Raw genomic sequence first — 21,691 nt, 5'->3', positions numbered from 1 at the left:
TGCTGGCCAATTAAGCGAAACCTCATTTGATTAAAGGGAGTTGGAAGATTTTAAAATGTTACGCAACAGGAACGCATCATGTCCTGTTCTCTTGATATGCAGGCCTAATTGAGCGAATTGAGGATGCATCATCCAAGAGGAAGGGAGGGAGAGAGAGGTCAACTTTGGAGTCCCTTATGTCATAAAGGGAACCTTCTGCCCCGCCACTCGCCCTGCCTCTGTGACCCGAACTCTCTGACACAGGTCAGTTTATATAATCCTCTCCTCTCCCTCCCTCCCTCCTCTCCTCCTCTCCCTCCTCTCCTCTCCTTCCGCACTAGTAATCCACTGCTGCAGCTCTTTAAGCGTATGGAATGTGAGGCAGTTACATAAAATAATCAAACTAACTGGTAAATTCTAGTTTCTCTCCCGAAAAAATAAAAAAAGAGGTGGAAAAGGAGATACACAACATCACAGGCTAACGTGTCAAACACCTCTGTCTTAGAACTGAAAGACAGACAGGAAGGCCGGGTAACAGGCCGGGTAACATGCTGGGAGGGAGGTGGTTGGTGGGGGTGCTTAATGAACAGACCAGGAGAGGAGACGGGGGAAAGAGAGGAACGTGACTTACCAGATTCTTCAACACACACAGAGAGAGAGAAGAGAGTCCCTTCAGGATCACAGAGGGACCAGTCACAGGGTCAGAAACCTGGGGAACAAAGAGACAAGTCAGTAAGACATACAGGGACGGACACAGGAAGCTTTCATACACAGGAAGCTTTCACCCATAGGGACGGACACAGAAACATTTTGAAAGCCTATACAACTGTTATTAAAATGAAATTAAATATATATATATATATTTTTTTTTTACATAAAAACATTTTACCATATGATTCTGTTTGGCTCTTTCTTGAAATGTTCATTACATTTGACTACAGAACAATTCACTATTAACAATTGTATATATTAGAGAACCTTCTAAGCAGGAGTGTTGTGGGGTACACTAACGGTAGCAGGAGTGTTGTGGGGTACACTACGGGGAGCGTTGTGGGGTACACTATAGGGAGCAGGAGTGTTGTGGGGTACACTACAGGGAGCAGGAGTGTTGTGGGGTACACTACAGGGAGCAGGAGCGTTGTGGGGTACACTACAGGGAGCAGGAGTGTTGTGGGGTACACTACAGGGAGCAGGAGCGTTGTGGGGTACACTACAGGGAGCAGGAGCGTTGTGGGGTACACTACAGGGAGCAGGAGCGTTGTGGGGTACACTACAGGGAGCAGGAGTGTTGTGGGGTACACTACAGGGAGCAGGAGTGTTGTGGGGTACACTACAGGGAGCAGGAGTGTTGTGGGGTACACTACAGGGAGCAGGAGTGTTGTGGGGTACACTACAGGGAGCAGGAGTGTTGTGGGGTACACTACAGGGAGCAGGAGTGTTGTGGGGTACACTACAGGGAGCAGGAGTGTTGTGGGGTACACTACAGGGAGCAGGAGTGTTGTGGGGTACACTACAGGGAGCAGGAGTGTTGTGGGGTACACTACAGGTAGCAGGAGCGTTGTGGGGTACACTATAGGGAGCAGGAGTGTTGTGGGGTATACTACAGGGAGCAGGAGTGTTGTGGGGTACACTACAGGTAGCAGGAGCGTTGTGGGGTACACTAACGGTAGCAGGAGTGTTGTGGGGTACACTACAGGGAGCAGGAGTGTTGTGGGGTACACTACAGGGAGCAGGAGCGTTGTGGGGTACACTACAGGGAGCAGGTGCGTTGTGGGGTACACTACAGGTAGCAGGTGCGTTGTGGGGTACACTACAGGGAGCAGGAGCGTTGTGGGGTACACTACAGGGAGCGTTGTGGGGTACACTACAGGGAGCGTTGTGGGGTACACTACAGGGAGCAGGAGCGTTGTGGGGTACACTACAGGGAGCAGGAGCGTTGTGGGGTACACTACAGGGAGCGTTGTGGGGTACACTACAGGGAGCAGGAGCGTTGTGGGGTACACTACAGGGAGCGTTGTGGGGTACACTACAGGGAGCAGGAGTGTTGTGGGGTACACTACAGGGAGCAGGAGCGTTGTGGGGTACACTACAGGGAGCAGGAGTGTTGTGGGGTACACTACAGGGAGCAGGAGCGTTGTGGGGTACACTACAGGGAGCAGGAGTGTTGTGGGGTACACTACAGGGAGCAGGAGTGTTGTGGGGTACACTACAGGGAGCAGGAGCGTTGTGGGGTACACTACAGGGAGCAGGAGCGTTGTGGGGTACACTACAGGGAGCAGGAGGTCGTTGTGGGGTACACTACAGGGAGCAGGAGTGTTGTGGGGTACACTACAGGGAGCAGGAGTGTTGTGGGGTACACTACAGGGAGCAGGAGTGTTGTGGGGTACACTACAGGGAGCAGGAGTGTTGTGGGGTACACTACAGGGAGCAGGAGTGTTGTGGGGTACACTACAGGGAGCAGGAGCGTTGTGGGGTACACTACAGGGAGCAGGAGCGTTGTGGGGTACACTACAGGGAGCAGGAGCGTTGTGGGGTACACTACAGGGAGCAGGGAGCGTTGTGGGGTACACTACAGGGAGCAGGAGTGTTGTGGGGTACACTACGGGGAGCGTTGTGGGGTACATTAGGGAGCAGGAGCGTTGTGGGGTACACTACAGGGAGCAGGAGTGTTGTGGGGTACACTACAGGGAGCAGGAGCGTTGTGGGGTACACTACAGGGAGCAGGAGTGTTGTGGGGTACACTACAGGGAGCAGGAGCGTTGTGGGGTACACTACAGGGAGCAGGAGCGTTGTGGGGTACACTACAGGGAGCAGGAGTGTTGTGGGGTACACTACAGGGAGCAGGAGCGTTGTGGGGTACACTACAGGGAGCAGGAGTGTTGTGGGGTACACTACAGGGAGCAGGAGCGTTGTGGGGTACACTACAGGGAGCAGGAGCGTTGTGGGGTACACTACAGGGAGCAGGAGCGTTGTGGGGTACACTACAGGGAGCAGGAGCGTTGTGGGGTACACTACAGGGAGCAGGAGCGTTGTGGGGTACACTACAGGGAGCAGGAGCGTTGTGGGGTACACTACAGGGAGCAGGAGCGTTGTGGGGTACACTACAGGGAGCAGGAGCGTTGTGGGGTACACTACAGGGAGCAGGAGCGTTGTGGGGTACACTACAGGGAGCAGGAGTGTTGTGGGGTACACTACAGGGAGCAGGAGTGTTGTGGGGTACACTACAGGGAGCAGGAGTGTTGTGGGGTACACTACAGGGAGCAGGAGTGTTGTGGGGTACACTACAGGGAGCAGGAGTGTTGTGGGGTACACTACAGGGAGCAGGAGTGTTGTGGGGTACACTACAGGGAGCAGGAGTGTTGTGGGGTACACTACAGGGAGCAGGAGTGTTGTGGGGTACACTACAGGGAGCAGGAGTGTTGTGGGGTACACTACAGGTAGCAGGAGCGTTGTGGGGTACACTATAGGGAGCAGGAGTGTTGTGGGGTATACTACAGGGAGCAGGAGTGTTGTGGGGTACACTACAGGTAGCAGGAGCGTTGTGGGGTACACTAACGGTAGCAGGAGTGTTGTGGGGTACACTACAGGGAGCAGGAGTGTTGTGGGGTACACTACAGGGAGCAGGAGCGTTGTGGGGTACACTACAGGGAGCAGGAGTGTTGTGGGGTACACTACAGGTAGCAGGTGCGTTGTGGGGTACACTACAGGTAGCAGGAGCGTTGTGGGGTACACTACAGGGAGCAGGAGTGTTGTGGGGTACACTACAGGGAGCGTTGTGGGGTACACTACAGGGAGCAGGAGCGTTGTGGGGTACACTACAGGGAGCAGGAGCGTTGTGGGGTACACTACAGGGAGCGTTGTGGGGTACACTACAGGGAGCAGGAGCGTTGTGGGGTACACTACAGGGAGCGTTGTGGGGTACACTACAGGGAGCGTTGTGGGGTACACTACAGGGAGCAGGAGCGTTGTGGGGTACACTACAGGGAGCAGGAGTGTTGTGGGGTACACTACAGGGAGCAGGAGCGTTGTGGGGTACACTACAGGGAGCAGGAGTGTTGTGGGGTACCACGGGAGCAGGAGTGTTGTGGGGTACACTACAGGGAGCAGGAGCGTTGTGGGGTACACTACAGGGAGCAGGAGCGTTGTGGGGTACACTACAGGGAGCAGAGGTGTTGTGGGGTACACTACAGGGAGCAGGAGTGTTGTGGGGTACACTACTGTGAGCAGGAGCGTGGTGGGGTACACTACAGGGAGCGTTGTGGGGTACACTACAGGGAGCAGGAGCGTTGTGGGGTGCACTACAGGGAGCAGGAGCGTTGTGGGGTGCACTACAGGGAGCAGGAGCGTTGTGGGGTGCACTACAGGGAGCAGGAGCGTTGTGGGGTACACTACAGGGAGCAGGAGCGTTGTGGGGTACACTACAGGGAGCGTTGTGGGGTACACTACAGGGAGCGTTGTGGGGTACACTACAGGGAGCAGGAGCGTTGTGGGGTACACTACAGGGAGCAGGAGCGTTGTGGGGTACACTACAGGGAGCAGGAGTGTTGTGGGGTACACTACAGGGAGCAGGAGCGTTGTGGGGTACACTACAGGGAGCAGGAGTGTTGTGGGGTACACTACTGTGAGCATTAGCGTTGTGGGGTACACTACAGGGAGCAGGAGTGTTGTGGGGTATACTACAGGGAGCAGGAGTGTTGTGGGGTACACTACAGGTAGCAGGAGCGTTGTGGGGTACACTAACGGTAGCAGGAGTGTTGTGGGGTACACTACAGGGAGCAGGAGTGTTGTGGGGTACACTACAGGTAGCAGGAGCGTTGTGGGGTACACTAACGGTAGCAGGAGTGTTGTGGGGTACACTACTGTGAGCAGGAGCGTGGTGGGGTACACTACAGGGAGCGTTGTGGGGTACACTACAGGGAGCAGGAGCGTTGTGGGGTGCACTACAGGGAGCAGGAGCGTTGTGGGGTGCACTACAGGGAGCAGGAGCGTTGTGGGTTGCACTACAGGGAGCAGGAGCGTTGTGGGGTACACTACAGGGAGCGTTGTGGGGTACACTACAGGGAGCGTTGTGGGGTACACTACAGGGAGCAGGAGCGTTGTGGGGTACACTACAGGGAGCAGGAGCGTTGTGGGGTACACTACAGGGAGCAGGAGTGTTGTGGGGTACATTACAGGGAGCAGGAGCGTTGTGGGGTACACTACAGGGAGCAGGAGTGTTGTGGAGTACACTACTGTGAGCAGGAGCGTTGTGGGGTACACTACAGGGAGCAGGAGTGTTGTGGGGTATACTACAGGGAGCAGGAGTGTTGTGGGGTACACTACAGGTAGCAGGAGCGTTGTGGGGTACACTAACGGTAGCAGGAGTGTTGTGGGGTACACTACAGGGAGCAGGAGTGTTGTGGGGTACACTACAGGGACCAGGAGCGTTGTGGGGTACACTACAGGGACCAGGTGCATTGTGGGGTACACTACAGGTAGCAGGTGCGTTGTGGGGTACACTACAGGTAGCAGGAGCGTTGTGGGGTACACTACAGGGAGCAGGAGTGTTGTGGGGTACACTACAGGGAGCGTTGTGGGGTACACTACAGGGAGCAGGAGCGTTGTGGGGTACACTACAGGGAGCGTTGTGGGGTACACTACAGGGAGCAGGAGCGTTGTGGGGTACACTACAGGGAGCGTTGTGGGGTACACTACAGGGAGCAGGACTGTTGTGGGGTACACTACAGGGAGCAGGAGCGTTGTGGGGTACACTACAGGGAGCAGGAGTGTTGTGGGGTACACTACAGGGAGCAGGAGCGTTGTGGGGTACACTACAGGGAGCAGGAGTGTTGTGGGGTACACTACAGGGAGCAGGAGTGTTGTGGGGTACACTACAGGGAGCAGGAGCGTTGTGGGGTACACTACAGGGAGCAGGAGCGTTGTGGGGTACACTACAGGGAGCAGAGGTGTTGTGGGGTACACTACAGGGAGCAGGAGTGTTGTGGGGTACACTACTGTGAGCAGGAGCGTGGTGGGGTACACTACAGGGAGCGTTGTGGGGTACACTACAGGGAGCAGGAGCGTTGTGGGGTGCACTACAGGGAGCAGGAGCGTTGTGGGGTGCACTACAGGGAGCAGGAGCGTTGTGGGGTGCACTACAGGGAGCAGGAGCGTTGTGGGGTACACTACAGGGAGCAGGAGCGTTGTGGGGTACACTACAGGGAGCGTTGTGGGGTACACTACAGGGAGCGTTGTGGGGTACACTACAGGGAGCAGGAGCGTTGTGGGGTACACTACAGGGAGCAGGAGCGTTGTGGGGTACACTACAGGGAGCAGGAGTGTTGTGGGGTACATTACAGGGAGCAGGAGCGTTGTGGGGTACACTACAGGGAGCAGGAGTGTTGTGGGGTACACTACAGGGAGCAGGAGTGTTGTGGGGTACACTACAGGGAGCAGGAGTGTTGTGGGGTACACTACAGGGAGCAGGAGTGTTGTGGGGTACACTACAGGGAGCAGGGGTGTTGTGGGGTACACTACAGGGAGCAGGAGTGTTGTGGGGTACACTACAGGGAGCAGGAGTGTTGTGGGGTACACTACAGGTAGCAGGAGCGTTGTGGGGTACACTATAGGGAGCAGGAGTGTTGTGGGGTATACTACAGGGAGCAGGAGTGTTGTGGGGTACACTACAGGTAGCAGGAGCGTTGTGGGGTACACTAACGGTAGCAGGAGTGTTGTGGGGTACACTACAGGGAGCAGGAGTGTTGTGGGGTACACTACAGGGAGCAGGAGCGTTGTGGGGTACACTACAGGGAGCAGGAGTGTTGTGGGGTACACTACAGGTAGCAGGTGCGTTGTGGGGTACACTACAGGTAGCAGGAGCGTTGTGGGGTACACTACAGGGAGCAGGAGTGTTGTGGGGTACACTACAGGGAGCGTTGTGGGGTACACTACAGGGAGCAGGAGCGTTGTGGGGTACACTACAGGGAGCAGGAGCGTTGTGGGGTACACTACAGGGAGCGTTGTGGGGTACACTACAGGGAGCAGGAGCGTTGTGGGGTACACTACAGGGAGCGTTGTGGGGTACACTACAGGGAGCGTTGTGGGGTACACTACAGGGAGCAGGAGCGTTGTGGGGTACACTACAGGGAGCAGGAGTGTTGTGGGGTACACTACAGGGAGCAGGAGCGTTGTGGGGTACACTACAGGGAGCAGGAGCGTTGTGGGGTACACTACAGGGAGCAGGAGGTGTTGTGGGGTACACTACAGGGAGCAGGAGTGTTGTGGGGTACACTACTGGGAGCAGGAGCGTGGTGGGGTACACTACAGGGAGCAGAGGTGTTGTGGGGTACACTACAGGGAGCAGGAGAGTTGTGGGGTACACTACTGTGAGCAGGAGCGTGGTGGGGTACACTACAGGGAGCGTTGTGGGGTACACTACAGGGAGCAGGAGCGTTGTGGGGTGCACTACAGGGAGCAGGAGCGTTGTGGGGTGCACTACAGGGAGCAGGAGCGTTGTGGGGTGCACTACAGGGAGCAGGAGCGTTGTGGGGTACACTACAGGGAGCAGGAGAGTTGTGGGGTACACTACAGGGAGCGTTGTGGGGTACACTACAGGGAGCGTTGTGGGGTACACTACAGGGAGCAGGAGCGTTGTGGGGTACACTACAGGGAGCAGGAGTGTTGTGGGGTACACTACAGGGAGCAGGAGTGTTGTGGGGTACATTACAGGGAGCAGGAGCGTTGTGGGGTACACTACAGGGAGCAGGAGTGTTGTGGGGTACACTACTGTGAGCAGGAGCGTTGTGGGGTACACTACAGGGAGCAGGGTGTTGTGGGGTACACTACAAGGAGCAGGAGTGTTGTGGGGTACACTACAGGGAGCAGGAGCGTTGTGGGGTACACTACAGGGAGCAGGAGCGTTGTGGGGTACACTAACAGGGAGCAGGAGTGTTGTGGGGTACACTACAGGGAGCAGGAGCGTTGTGGGGTACACTACGGGAGCAGGAGCGTTGTGGGGTACACTACAGGGAGCAGGAGCGTTGTGGGGTACACTACAGGGAGCAGGAGCGTTGTGGGGTACACTACAGCGGAGCAGGAGCGTTGTGGGGTACACTACAGGGAGCAGGAGTGTGGTGGGGTACACTACAGGTGAGCAGGAGTGTTGTTGGGTACACTACAGGGAGCAGGAGTGTTGTGGGGTACACTACAGGGAGCAGGAGCTTTGTGGGGTACACTACAGGGAGCAGGAGCGTTGTGGGGTACACTACACGGAGCAGGAGCGTTGTGGGGTACACTACTGTGAGCAGGAGCGTTGTGGGGTACACTACAGGGAGCAGGAGTGTTATGGGGTACACTACAGGGAGCAGGAGCGTTGTGGGGTACACTACAGGGAGCAGGAGCGTTGTGGGGTACACTACAGGGAGCAGAGGTGTTGTGGGGTACACTACAGGGAGCAGGAGTGTTGTGGGGTACACTACTGTGAGCAGGAGCGTGGTGGGGTACACTACAGGGAGCGTTGTGGGGTACACTACAGGGAGCAGGAACGTTGTGGGGTACACTACACGGAGCTTTGTGAGGGACACTACAGGGAGCAGGAGCGTTGTGGGGTGCACTACAGGGAGCAGGAGCGTTGTGGGGTGCACTACAGGGAGCAGGAGCGTTGTGGGGTGCACTACAGGGAGCAGGAGCGTTGTGGGGTGCACTACAGGGAGCAGGAGCGTTGTGGGGTACACTACAGGGAGCGTTGTGGGGTACACTACAGGGAGCGTTGTGGGGTACACTACAGGGAGCGTTGTGGGGTACACTACAGGGAGCAGGAGCGTTGTGGGGTACACTACAGGGAGCAGGAGCGTTGTGGGGTACACTACAGGGAGCAGGAGTGTTGTGGGGTACATTACAGGGAGCAGGAGCGTTGTGGGGTACACTACAGGGAGCAGGAGTGTTGTGGGGTACACTACTGTGAGCAGGAGCGTTGTGGGGTACACTACAGGGAGCGTGGTGGGGTACACTACAGGGAGCGTTGTGGGGTACACTACAGGGAGCAGGAGCGTTGTGGGGTACACTACAGGGAGCAGGAGCGTTGTGGGGTACACTAAAGGGAGCGTGGTGGGGTACACTACAGGGAGCGTTGTGGGGTACACTACACGGAGCAGGAGCTTTGTGGGGTACACTACACGGAGCAGGAGCGTTGTGGGGTACACTACAGGGAGCAGGAGTGTGGTGGGGTACACTACAGGTAGCAGGAGTGTTGTTGGGTACACTACAGGGAGCAGGAGCGTTGTGGGGTACACTACAGGGAGCAGGAGCGTTGTGGGGTACACTACAGGGAGCAGGAGCGTTGTGGGGTACACTACACGGAGAAGGAGGGTTGTGGGGTACACTACTGTGAGCAGGAGCGTTGTGGGGTACACTACAGGGAGCAGGAGCGTTATGGGGTACACTACAGGGAGCAGGAGCGTTGTGGGGTACACTACAGGGAGCAGGAGCGTTGTGGGGTACACTATAGGGAGCAGGAGCGTTAAGGGGTACACTACAGGGAGCAGGAGCGTTGTGGGGTACACTACAGGGAGCGGGAGCGTTGTGGGGTACACTACAGGGAGCAGAGGTGTTGTGGGGTACACTACAGGGAGCAGGAGCAGCGTTGTGGGGTACACTACAGGGAGCAGGAGTGTTGTGGGGTACACTACAGGGAGCAGGAGTGTTGTGGGGTACACTACAGGGAGCAGAGGTGTTGTGGGGTACACTACAGGGAGCAGGAGTGTTGCGGGGTACACTACTGTGAGCAGGAGCGTGGTGGGGTACACTACAGGGAGCGTTGTGGGGTACACTACAGGGAGCAGGAACGTTGTGGGGTACACTACACGGAGCTTTGTGAGGGACACTACAGGGAGCAGGAGCGTTGTGGGGTGCACTACAGGGAGCAGGAGCGTTGTGGGGTGCACTACAGGGAGCAGGAGCGTTGTGGGGTGCACTACAGGGAGCAGGAGCGTTGTGGGGTACACTACAGGGAGCAGGAGCGTTGTGGGGTACACTACAGGGAGCGTTGTGGGGTACACTACAGGGAGCGTTGTGGGGTACACTACAGGGAGCAGGAGCGTTGTGGGGTACACTACAGGGAGCAGGAGCGTTGTGGGGTACACTACAGGGAGCAGGAGTGTTGTGGGGTACATTACAGGGAGCAGGAGCGTTGTGGGGTACACTACAGGGAGCAGGAGTGTTGTGGGGTACACTACTGTGAGCAGGAGCGTTGTGGGGTACACTAAAGGGAGCGTGGTGGGGTACACTACAGGGAGCGTTGTGGGGTACACTACAGGGAGCAGGAGCGTTGTGGGGTACACTACAGGGAGCAGGAGCGTTGTGGGGTACACTAAAGGGAGCGTGGTGGGGTACACTACAGGGAGCGTTGTGGGGTACACTACACGGAGCAGGAGCTTTGTGGGGTACACTACACGGAGCAGGAGCGTTGTGGGGTACACTACAGGGAGCAGGAGTGTGGTGGGGTACACTACAGGTAGCAGGAGTGTTGTTGGGTACACTACAGGGAGCAGGAGCTTTGTGGGGTACACTACAGGGAGCAGGAGCGTTGTGGGGTACACTACAGGGAGCAGGAGCGTTGTGGGGTACACTACAGGGAGCAGGAGCGTTGTGGGGTACACTACACGGAGCAGGAGCGTTGTGGGGTACACTACTGTGAGCAGGAGTGTTGTGGGGTACACTACAGGGAGCAAGAGAGTTATGGGGTACACTACAGGGAGCAGGAGCGTTGTGGGGTACACTACAGGGAGCAGGAGCGTTGTGGGGTACACTACAGGGAGCAGGAGCATTGTGGGGTACACTACACGGAGCAGGAACTTTGTGGGGTACACTACACGGAGCAGGAGCTTTGTGGGGTACACTACAGGGAGCAGGACTGTTGTGGGGTGCACTACGGGGAGCAGGAGCGTTGTGGGGTACACTATGGGGAGCCGGAGCGATGTGGGGTACACTACAGGGAGCAGGAGCGTTAAGGGGTACACTACGGGGAGCAGGAGCGTTGTGGGGTACACTATAGGGAGCCGGAGCGTTGTGGGGTACACTACAGGGAGCAGGAGCGTTGTGGGGTACACTACAGGGAGCAGGAGCGTTGTGGGGTACACTACAGGGAGCAGGAGCGTTGTGGGGTACACTACAGGGAGCAGGAGCGTTGTGGGGTACACTACAGGGAGCAGGAGCGTTGTGGGGTACACTACAGGGAGCAGGAGCGTTGTGGGGTACACTACAGGGAGCAGGAGCGTTGTGGGGTACACTACAGGGAGCAGGAGCGTTGTGGGGTACACTACAGTGAGCAGGAGCGTTGTGGGGTACACTACTGTGAGCAGGAGCGTGGTGGTGTACACTACAGGGAGCAGGAACGTTGTGGGGTACACTACACGGAGCAGGAGCTTTGTGGGGGACACTACAGGGAGCAGGAGCTTTGTGGGGGACACTACAGGGAGCAGGAGCGTTGTGGGGGACACTACAGGGAGCAGGACTGTTGTGGGGTACACTACAGGGAGCAGGAGTGTTGTGGGGTGCACTACAGGGAGCAGGAGTGTTGTGGGGTACACTACAGGGAGCAGGAGCGTTGTGGGGTACACTACACGGAGCAGGAGCGTTGTGGGGTACACTACAGGGAGCAGGAGTGTTGTGGGGTACACTACAGGGAGCAGGAGCGTTGTGGGGTACACTACAGGGAGCAAGAGCGTTGTGGGGTACACTACAGGGAGCAAGAGCGTTGTGGGGTACACTACAGGGAGCAGGAGCGTTGTGGGGTACACTACAGGGAGCAGGAGCGTTGTGGGGTACACTACAGGGAGCAGGAGCGTTGTGGGTCACACTACAGGTAGCAGGAGCGTTGTGGGGTACACTACAGGGAGCAGGAGCATTGTGGGGTACACTACAGGGAGCAGGAGTGTTGTGGGGGACACTACAGGGAGCAGGAGTGTTGTGGGGTGCACTACAGGGAGCAGGAGCGTTGTGGGGTACACTACAGGGAGCAGGAGCGTTGTGGGGTACACTACAGGGAGCAGGAGTGTTGTGGGGTACACTACAGGGAGTAGGAGTGTTGTGGGGGACACTACAGGGAGCAGGAGTGTTGTGGGGTGCACTACAGGGAGCAGGAGCGTTGTGGGGTACACTACAGGGAGCAGGACTGTTGTGGGGTGCACTACGGGGAGCAGGAGCGTTGTGGGGTACACTATAGGGAGCCGGAACTTTGTGGGGTACACTACAGGGAGCAGGAACTTTGTGGGGTACACTACACGGAGCAGGAGCTTTGTGGGGTACACTACAGGGAGCAGGACTGTTGTGGGGTGCACTACGGGGAGCAGGAGCGTTGTGGGGTACACTATAGGGAGCCGGAGCGATGTGGGGTACACTACAGGGAGCAGGAGCGTTAAGGGGTACACTACGGGGAGCAGGAGCGTTGTGGGGTACACTATAGGGAGCCGGAGCGTTGTGGGGTACACTACAGGGAGCAGGAGCGTTGTGGGGTACACTACAGGGAGCAGGAGCGTTAAGGGGTACACTACAGGGAGCAGGAGCGTTGTGGGGTACACTACAGGGAGCAGGAGCGTTGTGGGGTACACTACAGGGAGCAGGAGCGTTGTGGGGTACACTACAGGGAGCAGGAGCGTTGTGGGGTACACTACAGGGAGCAGGAGCGTTGTGGGGTACACTATTGTGAGCAGGAGCGTGGTGGGGTACACTACAGGGAGCAGGAACGTTGTGGGGTACACTACACGGAGCAGGAGCTTTGTGGGGGACACTACACGGAGCAGGAGCTTTGTGGGGGACACTACAGGGAGCAGGAGCGTTGTGGGGGACACTACAGGGAGCAGGACTGTTGTGGGGTACACTACAGGGAGCAGGAGTGTTGTGGGGTGCACTACAGGGAGCAGGAGTGTTGTGGGGTACACTACACGGAGCAGGAGCGTTGTGGGGTACACTACAGGGAGCAGGAGTGTTGTGGGGTACACTACAGGGAGCAGGAGCGTTGTGGGGTACACTACAGGGAGCAGGAGCGTTGTGGGGTACACTACAGGGAGCAGGAGTGTTGTGGGGTACACTACAGGGAGCAGGAGCGTTGTGGGGTACACTACTATACTTTATGTTTCTTCTTTATGTTTCTGCACACACACACACACTAACTCTGAACTTCATCATCAAGCAGCATACTAAAGCATTCTTCTAATGACGTTGGTAACCAGTTTATAACAGCAGTAAGGCACCTCGGGGGTTTGTGGTATATGGCCATATACCACACCTCCTCGTGCTTTACTGCTTAATGATATGATGAGCAATGAATCCTTCTTACATATATAATGTAAGCACATGTATATACATGTATAATCTCTAACTATTTTACTGCTCATACAAATAATAACTTCATGTACATATTTATCTGATAATATGTCTTCAGTGTGGCCATTTTGAAAACTGTCAAAGGATTCAAATGTTATTAAAGTCTACATTTATGTAGTGGTGGTTCCATTCAACTATCAGTTCATCATTATGATTTGATTGGCTATGTAGGCCTGTGTGTAATAACAAAACAGCATAGTAAAATAGGAGACTACCAACGCAACAATACTCCAATCGAGAACCTATTCCAAAAACGACAACAAAAAAAAAAACTTCACTCATCACGACCACTGCAGTGATGGGTGGAGCATCACGTTCTCAGGGCAACTGATGTGAGGGAGGGGGGGGGGGGGGGGGTAGAAACCATCCATGACACCTTCCCCTACAAAATGATATTTTCCCAGCAGCCATCAGAAGAGAAAATAAGCGTATTTTGTAAATGTCACGTATCAAACTGTCTGCTGGTGAAACGGCTACGGCTTAAACACTTCTAGCCAGCGGGGGAGGACCCAGAGTCACGGCCAAGTCTCCACGGCTGTGTCCCAATACGGCGCCCTATACTCCCTACACAGTGCACTACTTTAGACCAGAGAACCATAGGGAATAGGGTGCCATTTGCGACACGGAGGAAGGCAGTAGGAGCAGTATGACTAGCCTAATAGATTAAAGTCTCCAGTAATATTCTCATGGCCTTAAGCCACGGGGCAGAAATCCATAGCCGAGGATGAATTCCTCGCTACGACTTCAGCTCGACGACTCACTTATGTAACCATTCCAATAATCGTTATAATTATAAAAAATAACATTCTACAGTACCGGGCGATTTCTTTCCCATGTAGATACAGTGTGACATACAGTGTGACCTACAGTGTGTGACCTAGTGTGAACTACAGTGTGTGACCTACAGTGTGACCTACAGTGTGTGAACTACAGTGTGACCTACAATGTGACCTACAGTGTGTGAACTACAGTGTGTGACCTACAGTGTGTGAACTACAGTGTGTGACCTACAGTGTGACCTACAGTGTGACCTACAGTGTGTGACCTACAGTGTGACCTACAGTGTGACCTACAGTGTGACCTAAAGTGTGACCTACAGTGTGTGACCTAGTGTGAACTACAGTGTGTGACCTACAGTGTGACCTACAGTGTGTGAACTACAGTGTGACCTACAATGTGACCTACAGTGTGTGACCTACAGTGTGACCTACAGTGTGACCTACAGTGTGTGAACTACAATGTGTGACCTACAGTGTGTGAACTACAGTGTGTGACCTACAATGTGACCTACAGTGTGTGACCTACAGTGTGACCTACAGTGTGACCTACAGTGTGTGACCTAGTGTGAACTACAGTGTGTGACCTACAGTGTGACCTACAGTGTGTGAACTACAGTGTGACCTACAATGTGACCTACAGTGTGTGAACTACAGTGTGACCTACAGTGTGAACTACAGTGTGTGACCTACAGTGTGTGAACTACAGTGTGTGACCTACAGTGTGACCTACAGTGTGACCTACAGTGTGTGACCTACAGTGTGACCTACAGTGTGACCTACAGTGTGTGACCTAGTGTGAACTACAGTGTGTGACCTACAGTGTGACCTACAGTGTGTGAACTACAGTGTGTGAACTACAATGTGACCTACAGTGTGTGACCTACAGTGTGTGACCTACAGTGTGACCTACAGTGTGACCTACAGTGTGTGACCTACAGTGTGACCTACAGTGTGAACTACAGTGTGAACTACAGTGTGAACTACAGTGTGTGACCTACAGTGTGTGACCTACAGTGTGTGACCTACAGGGTGACCTACAGGGTGAACTACAGTGTGAACTACAGTGTGAACTACAGTGTGTGAACTACAGTGTGACCTACAGTGTGTGACCTACAGTGTGACCTACAGTGTGACCTACAGGGTGAACTAGGCTGAGCAACTGGAAAAAAAATACCCCCACTTTACTAAAAGACACTATTAGGAGACTCCCTAGCAAGAACACGAATCCTCTATATAAACAAAGACATTTCTTCATATTCAAATAAATGGCTGCAATTTAAATGTAATTCCAAAACCATTAAGATAATGTAGGTTAAACCATTTTTTAAGCCCAGCAGTCCTTTTTAAAATAAGAGCAAGGAGACAAATAGTATTATCTAGACCATTTAACACCCGGATATGGGACCCAGTTCTAATCAAACTGAAATGATCAGACAATTCAAGTACATTAGGCCATTAACACAATTTCAAAGAGGCCTAATCTGTCAAAGAAAATGTAATTTAGTCGTTGAAAAAGGTCTTTATGCTTTGGAGTAGAAAGGGACTGACTTCCACTGACAATTTTATTCTTTTTTTTAGTTTTTTTTTAACAAGTTAAGAAAAATCCTGAGAAAATGGCCACCAGATCAACAGTTGAAAACTATATACAGACAGATACCTAGAGCAGAAAACAGATGCAGCAAAGAAAATAATAGGATGTCACAAACAGAGGTGGAGTAAAGAGAGAGAGGCCTGCTGGGGTTCCTCCTGACCTCTCTGGTTAGGGGCCCCTGACTGGGGAACAGAGGTAAAGGTTGGGGATCCTCCTGACCTCTCTGGTTAGGGGCCCCTGACTGGGGAACAGAGGTAAAGGTTGGGGATCCTCCTGACCTCTCTGGTTAGGGGCCCCTGACTGGGGAACAGAGGTAAAGGTTGGGGATCCTCCTGACCTCTCTGGTTAGGGGCCCCTGACTGGGGAACAGAGGTAAAGGTTGGGGATCCTCCTGACCTCTCTGGTTAGGGGCCCCTGACTGGGGAACAGAGGTAAAGGTTGGGGATCCTCCTGACCTCTCTGGTTAGGGGCCCCTGAGTGGGGAACAGAGGTAAAGGTTGGGGATCCTCCCGACCTCTCTGGTTAGGGGCTCCTGAGTGGCTCAGTGGTTTAAGGCACTGCATCTTAGTGCTAGAGGCATCACTACAGACACCCTGGATCGTCCGTGATTGGGAGTCCCACAATTAGCCCAGAGTCATCCGGGTCAGGGTTTTGACCGTGGTAGACCGTCATTGTAAATAAGAATTTGTTCTTAACTGACTTCATTTTTTAAAATCTTTATTTATAAGTCACTTAAGAACAAATTCTTATTTTCAATGACGGCCTAGGAACAAGTGAATTAATTGCCTTGCATATTTTTACCTTGTCAGCTCGGGGGATTCGATCTTGCAACCTCTCGGTTACTAGTCCAACGCTCTAACCACTAGGCTACCCTGCCGCCTCTACACTCTAACCACTAGGCTACCCTGCCGCCTCTACACTCTAACCACTAGGCTACCCTGCCGCCTCTACACTCTAACCACTAGGCTACCCTGCCGCCTCTACACTCTAACCACTGGGCTACCCTGCCGCCTCTACACTCTAACCACTGGGCTACCCTGCCGCCTCTACACTCTAACCACTGGGCTACCCTGCCGCCTCTACACTCTAACCACTGGGCTACCCTGCCGCCTCTACACTCTAACCACTGGGCTACCCTGCCGCCTCTACACTCTAACCACTGGGCTACCTTGCCGCCCCTACACTCTAACCACTGGGCTACCTGCCGCCTCTACACTCTAACCACTGGGCTACCTGCCGCCTCTACACTCTAACCACTGGGCTACCTTGCCGCCTCTACACTCTAACCACTGGGCTACCTGCCGCCTCTACACTCTAACCACTGGGCTACCTGCCGCCTCTACACTCTAACCACTGGGCTACCTTGCCGCCTCTACACTCTAACCACTGGGCTACCTGCCGCCTCTACACTCTAACCACTGGGCTACCTTGCCGCCTCTACACTCTAACCACTGGGCTACCTTGCCGCCTCTACACTCTAACCACTGGGCTACCTTGCCGCCTCTACACTCTAACCACTGGGCTACCTTGCCGCCTCTACACTCTAACCACTGGGCTACCTTGCCGCCTCTACACTCTAACCACTGGGCTACCCTGCCGCCTCTACACTCTAACCACTGGGCTACCCTGCCGCCTCTACACTCTAACCACTGGGCTACCCTGCCGCCTCTACACTCTAACCACTGGGCTACCCTGCCGCCTCTACACTCTAACCACTGGGCTACCTTGCCGCCTCTACACTCTAACCACTGGGCTACCCTGCCGCCTCTACACTCTAACCACTGGGCTACCCTGCCGCCTCTACACTCTAACCACTGGGCTACCTTGCCGCCTCTACACTCTAACCACTGGGCTACCCTGCCGCCTCTACACTCTAACCACTGGGCTACCCTGCCGCCTCTACACTCTACCCACTGGGCTACCCTGCCGCCTCTACACTCTAACCACTGGGCTACCCTGCCGCCTCTACACTCTAACCACTGGGCTACCCTGCCGCCTCTACACTCTAACCACTGGGCTACCTTGCCGCCTCTACACTCTAACCACTGGGCTACCCTGCCGCCTCTACACTCTAACCACTGGGCTACCTTGCCGCAGCCTGACTAGTTAAACTACGGTTCAATACATGTTGCTGATGTGGATCTATTTCTATAGGATCTATGACGACATAAAGTACTGTAAAAAACACATATCTGCCCCCTTACACTCAATAACTGGTTGTTCCACCTTTAGCTGCAATGACTCCAACCAACCACTTCCTGTAGTTGTTGATCAGTATCTCACATCGCTGTTTGACCGCTGGTATGATGTTCTCACTGTAGAGAATGCAGTGTTTGGTTTTTCGCCAGGCGTAAATGGGACCCATGTCGTCCATGGTGGTGGTAGTGGGATGGTTTTCTGCCTCAGAACCACTTTTCATTGATAAATGGAATCATAAATTCTGCTCTGTATGAGAGAATTCTACAGGAGAATATATCAGGCCGTCCGTCTGTGAGCTGAGGAGCAGCTGGGTCCTGCAGCAAGACAATGATCCCGAAACACACAATCAACTCTACATGAAAACGGCTAAAAAGCTAAACATTTCAAGTTTCGTAATGGCCTAGTCAAAGTCCAGACCTAATCCCAAATGAGATGTGGCAGGAAAAACCCCCACAAGTATCGCTGAGTTAAAGCAGTTCTGCATGCAAGAGTGGAACAAACATTCCTCCACAGCGATGTGAGAGACGGATCAACAACTACAGGAAGTGGTAGGTTGGAGTCATTGCAGCTAAAGGTGGACTGATCAACAACTACAGGAAGTGTTTGGTTGGAGTCATTGCAGCTAAAGGTGGACTGATCAACAACTACAGGAAGTGTTTGGTTGGAGTCATTGCAGCTAAAGGTGGACTGATCAACAACTACAGGAAGTGTTTGGTTGGAGTCATTGCAGCTAAAGGTGGACTGATCAACAACTACAGGAAGTGGTTGGTTGGAGTCATTGCAGCTAAAGGTGGACTGATCAACAACTACAGGAAGTGGTTGGTTGGAGTCATTGCAGCTAAAGGTGGACTGATCAACAACTACAGGAAGTGGTTGGTTGGAGTCATTGCAGCTAAAGGTGGTGCAACCAGTAAGGGGGAAAATACATTTTCACACAGGGGAATTGGCTGTTGCATAACTTTGTTAATTAAATGAAATAAGTATCCATTATTACAATTTTTGTAAACGCAGGTTCCCTTTATCTAATATTACGTTTTGGTTGAAAATCTGACAACATTCAGTGTCAGAAATATGCAAAAATAGAGAAAATAAGAAAGGAGGAAAATAGTTTAAATAGTTACTGTACTAAACTAGTGGGTCCATTCTCTCTGGTTTAGATGAGGACTAGTTATATTAAACTAGTGGGTCCATTCTCTCTGGTTAAGATGAGGACTAGTCATATTAAACTAGTGGGTCCATTCTCTCTGGTTTAGATGAGGACTAGTTATATTAAACTAGTGGGTCCATTCTCTCTGGTTTAGATGAGGACTAGTTATATTAAACTAGTGGGTCCATTCTCTCTGGTTTAGATGAGGACTAGTTATATTAAACTAGTGGGTCCATTCTCTCTGTTTTAGATGAGGACTAGTTATATTAAACTAGTGGGTCCATTCTCTCTGGTTTAGATGAGGACTAGTTATATTAAACTAGTGGGTCCATTCTCTCTGGTTTAGATGAGGACTAGTTATATTAAACTAGTGGGTCCATTCTCTCTGGTTTAGATGAGGACTAGTTATATTAAACTAGTGGGTCCATTCTCTCTGGTTTAGATGAGGACTAGTTATATTAAACTAGTGGGTCCATTCTCTCTGGTTTAGATGAGGACTAGTTATATTAAACTAGTGGGTCCATTCTCTCTGGTTTAGATGAGGACTAGTTATATTAAACTAGTGGGTCCATTCTCTCTGGTTTAGATGAGGACTAGTTATATTAAACTAGTGGGTCCATTCTCTCTGGTTTAGATGAGGACTAGTCATATTAAACTAGTGGGTCCATTCTCTCTGGTTTAGATGAGGACTAGTCATATTAAACTAGTGGGTCCATTCTCTCTGGTTTAGATGAGGACTAGTCATATTAAACTAGTGGGTCCATTCTCTCTGGTTTAGATGAGGACTAGTTATATTAAACTAGTGGGTCCATTCTCTCTGGTTTAGATGAGGACTAGTTATATTAAACTAGTGGGTCCATTCTCTCTGGTTTAGATGAGGACTAGTTATATTAAACTAGTGGGTCCATTCTCTCTGGTTTAGATGAGGACTAGTTATGTTAAACTAGTGGGTCCATTCTCTCTGGTTTAGATGAGGACTAGTTATATTAAACTAGTGGGTCCATTCTCTCTGGTTTAGATGAGGACTAGTTATATTAAACTAGTGGGTCCATTCTCTCTGGTTTAGATGAGGACTAGTTATATTAAACTAGTGGGTCCATTCTCTCTGGTTAAGATGAGGACTAGTCATATTAAACTAGTGGGTCCATTCTCTCTGGTTAAGATGAGGACTAGTTATATTAAACTAGTGGGTCCATTCTCTCTGGTTTAGATGAGGACTAGCTATATTAAACTAGTGGGTCCATTCTCTCTGGTTTGGATGAGGACTAGTTATATTAAACTAGTGGGTCCATTCTCTCTGGTTTAGATGAGGACTAGTTATATTAAACTAGTGGGTCCATTCTCTCTGGTTTAGATGATGACTAGTTATATTAAACTAGTGGGTCCATTCTCTCTGGTTTAGATGAGGACTAGTTATATTAAACTAGTGGGTCCATTCTCTCTGGTTTAGATGAGGACTAGTTATATTAAACTAGTGGGTCCATTCTCTCTGGTTTAGATGATGACTAGTTATATTAAACTAGTGGGTCCATTCTCTCTGGTTTAGATGAGGACTAGTTATATTAAACTAGTGGGTCCATTCTCTCTGGTTTAGATGAGGACTAGTCATATTAAACTAGTGGGTCCATTCTCTCTGGTTTAGATGAGGACTAGTTATATTAAACTAGTGGGTCCATTCTCTCTGGTTTAGATGAGGACTAGTTATATTAAACTAGTGGGTCCATTCTCTCTGGTTTAGATGAGGACTAGTTATATTAAACTAGTGGGTCCATTCTCTCTGGTTTAGATGAGGACTAGTTATATTAAACTAGTGGGTCCATTCTCTCTGGTTTAGATGAGGACTAGTTATATTAAACTAGTGGGTCCATTCTCTCTGGTTTAGATGAGGACTAGTTATATTAAACTAGTGGGTCCATTCTCTCTGGTTTAGATGAGGACTAGTTATATTAAACTAGTGGGTCCATTCTCTCTGGTTAAGATGAGGACTAGTCATATTAAACTAGTGGGTCCATTCTCTCTGGTTAAGATGAGGACTAGTTATATTAAACTAGTGGGTCCATTCTCTCTGGTTTAGATGAGGACTAGCTATATTAAACTAGTGGGTCCATTCTCTCTGGTTTGGATGAGGACTAGTTATATTAAACTAGTGGGTCCATTCTCTCTGGTTAAGATGAGAACTAGTTATATTAAACTAGTGGGTCCATTCTCTCTGGTTAAGATGAGGACTAGTTATATTAAACTAGTGGGTCCATTCTCTCTGGTTAAGATGAGGACTAGTTATATTAAACTAGTGGCTCCATTCTCTCTGGTTAAGATGAGGACTAGTTATATTAAACTAGTGGGTCCATTCTCTCTGGTTAAGATGAGGACTAGTTATATTAAACTAGTGGGTCCATTCTCTCTGGTTTAGATGAGGACTAGTTATATTAAACTAGTGGGTCCATTCTCTCTGGTTTAGATGAGGACTAGTTATATTAAACTAGTGGGTCCATTCTCTCTGGTTTAGATGAGGACTAGTTATATTAAACTAGTGGGTCCATTCTCTCTGGTTTAGATGAGGACTAGTTATATTAAACTAGTGGGTCCATTCTCTCTGTGGACAGACAGACTGACACTGTACTCTTTAAGTGCTCTTCA

General features: G+C 52.1%; 1 protein-coding gene across 1 annotated transcript in view; it reads right to left on the bottom strand.

The window, feature by feature from the left end:
• Window positions 1–21,691, bottom strand: part of LOC139541684 (lipoma-preferred partner homolog) — a 513,132-nt gene that overhangs the window by 449,507 nt on the left and 41,934 nt on the right. Inside the window, exon 2 of the mRNA XM_071346617.1 lies at window positions 611–688. The gene's annotated coding sequence lies outside the window, so the exon portion shown is untranslated. The remainder of the gene's footprint in view (window positions 1–610; window positions 689–21,691) is intronic.

This window comes from Salvelinus alpinus, chromosome 16 (genome assembly GCF_045679555.1).
Source record: "Salvelinus alpinus chromosome 16, SLU_Salpinus.1, whole genome shotgun sequence".
Lineage (NCBI taxonomy): Eukaryota > Metazoa > Chordata > Actinopteri > Salmoniformes > Salmonidae > Salvelinus > Salvelinus alpinus.
Note: the sequence above shows the minus strand (reverse complement) of the source record. Positions and strands in the feature narration are given on the sequence as shown.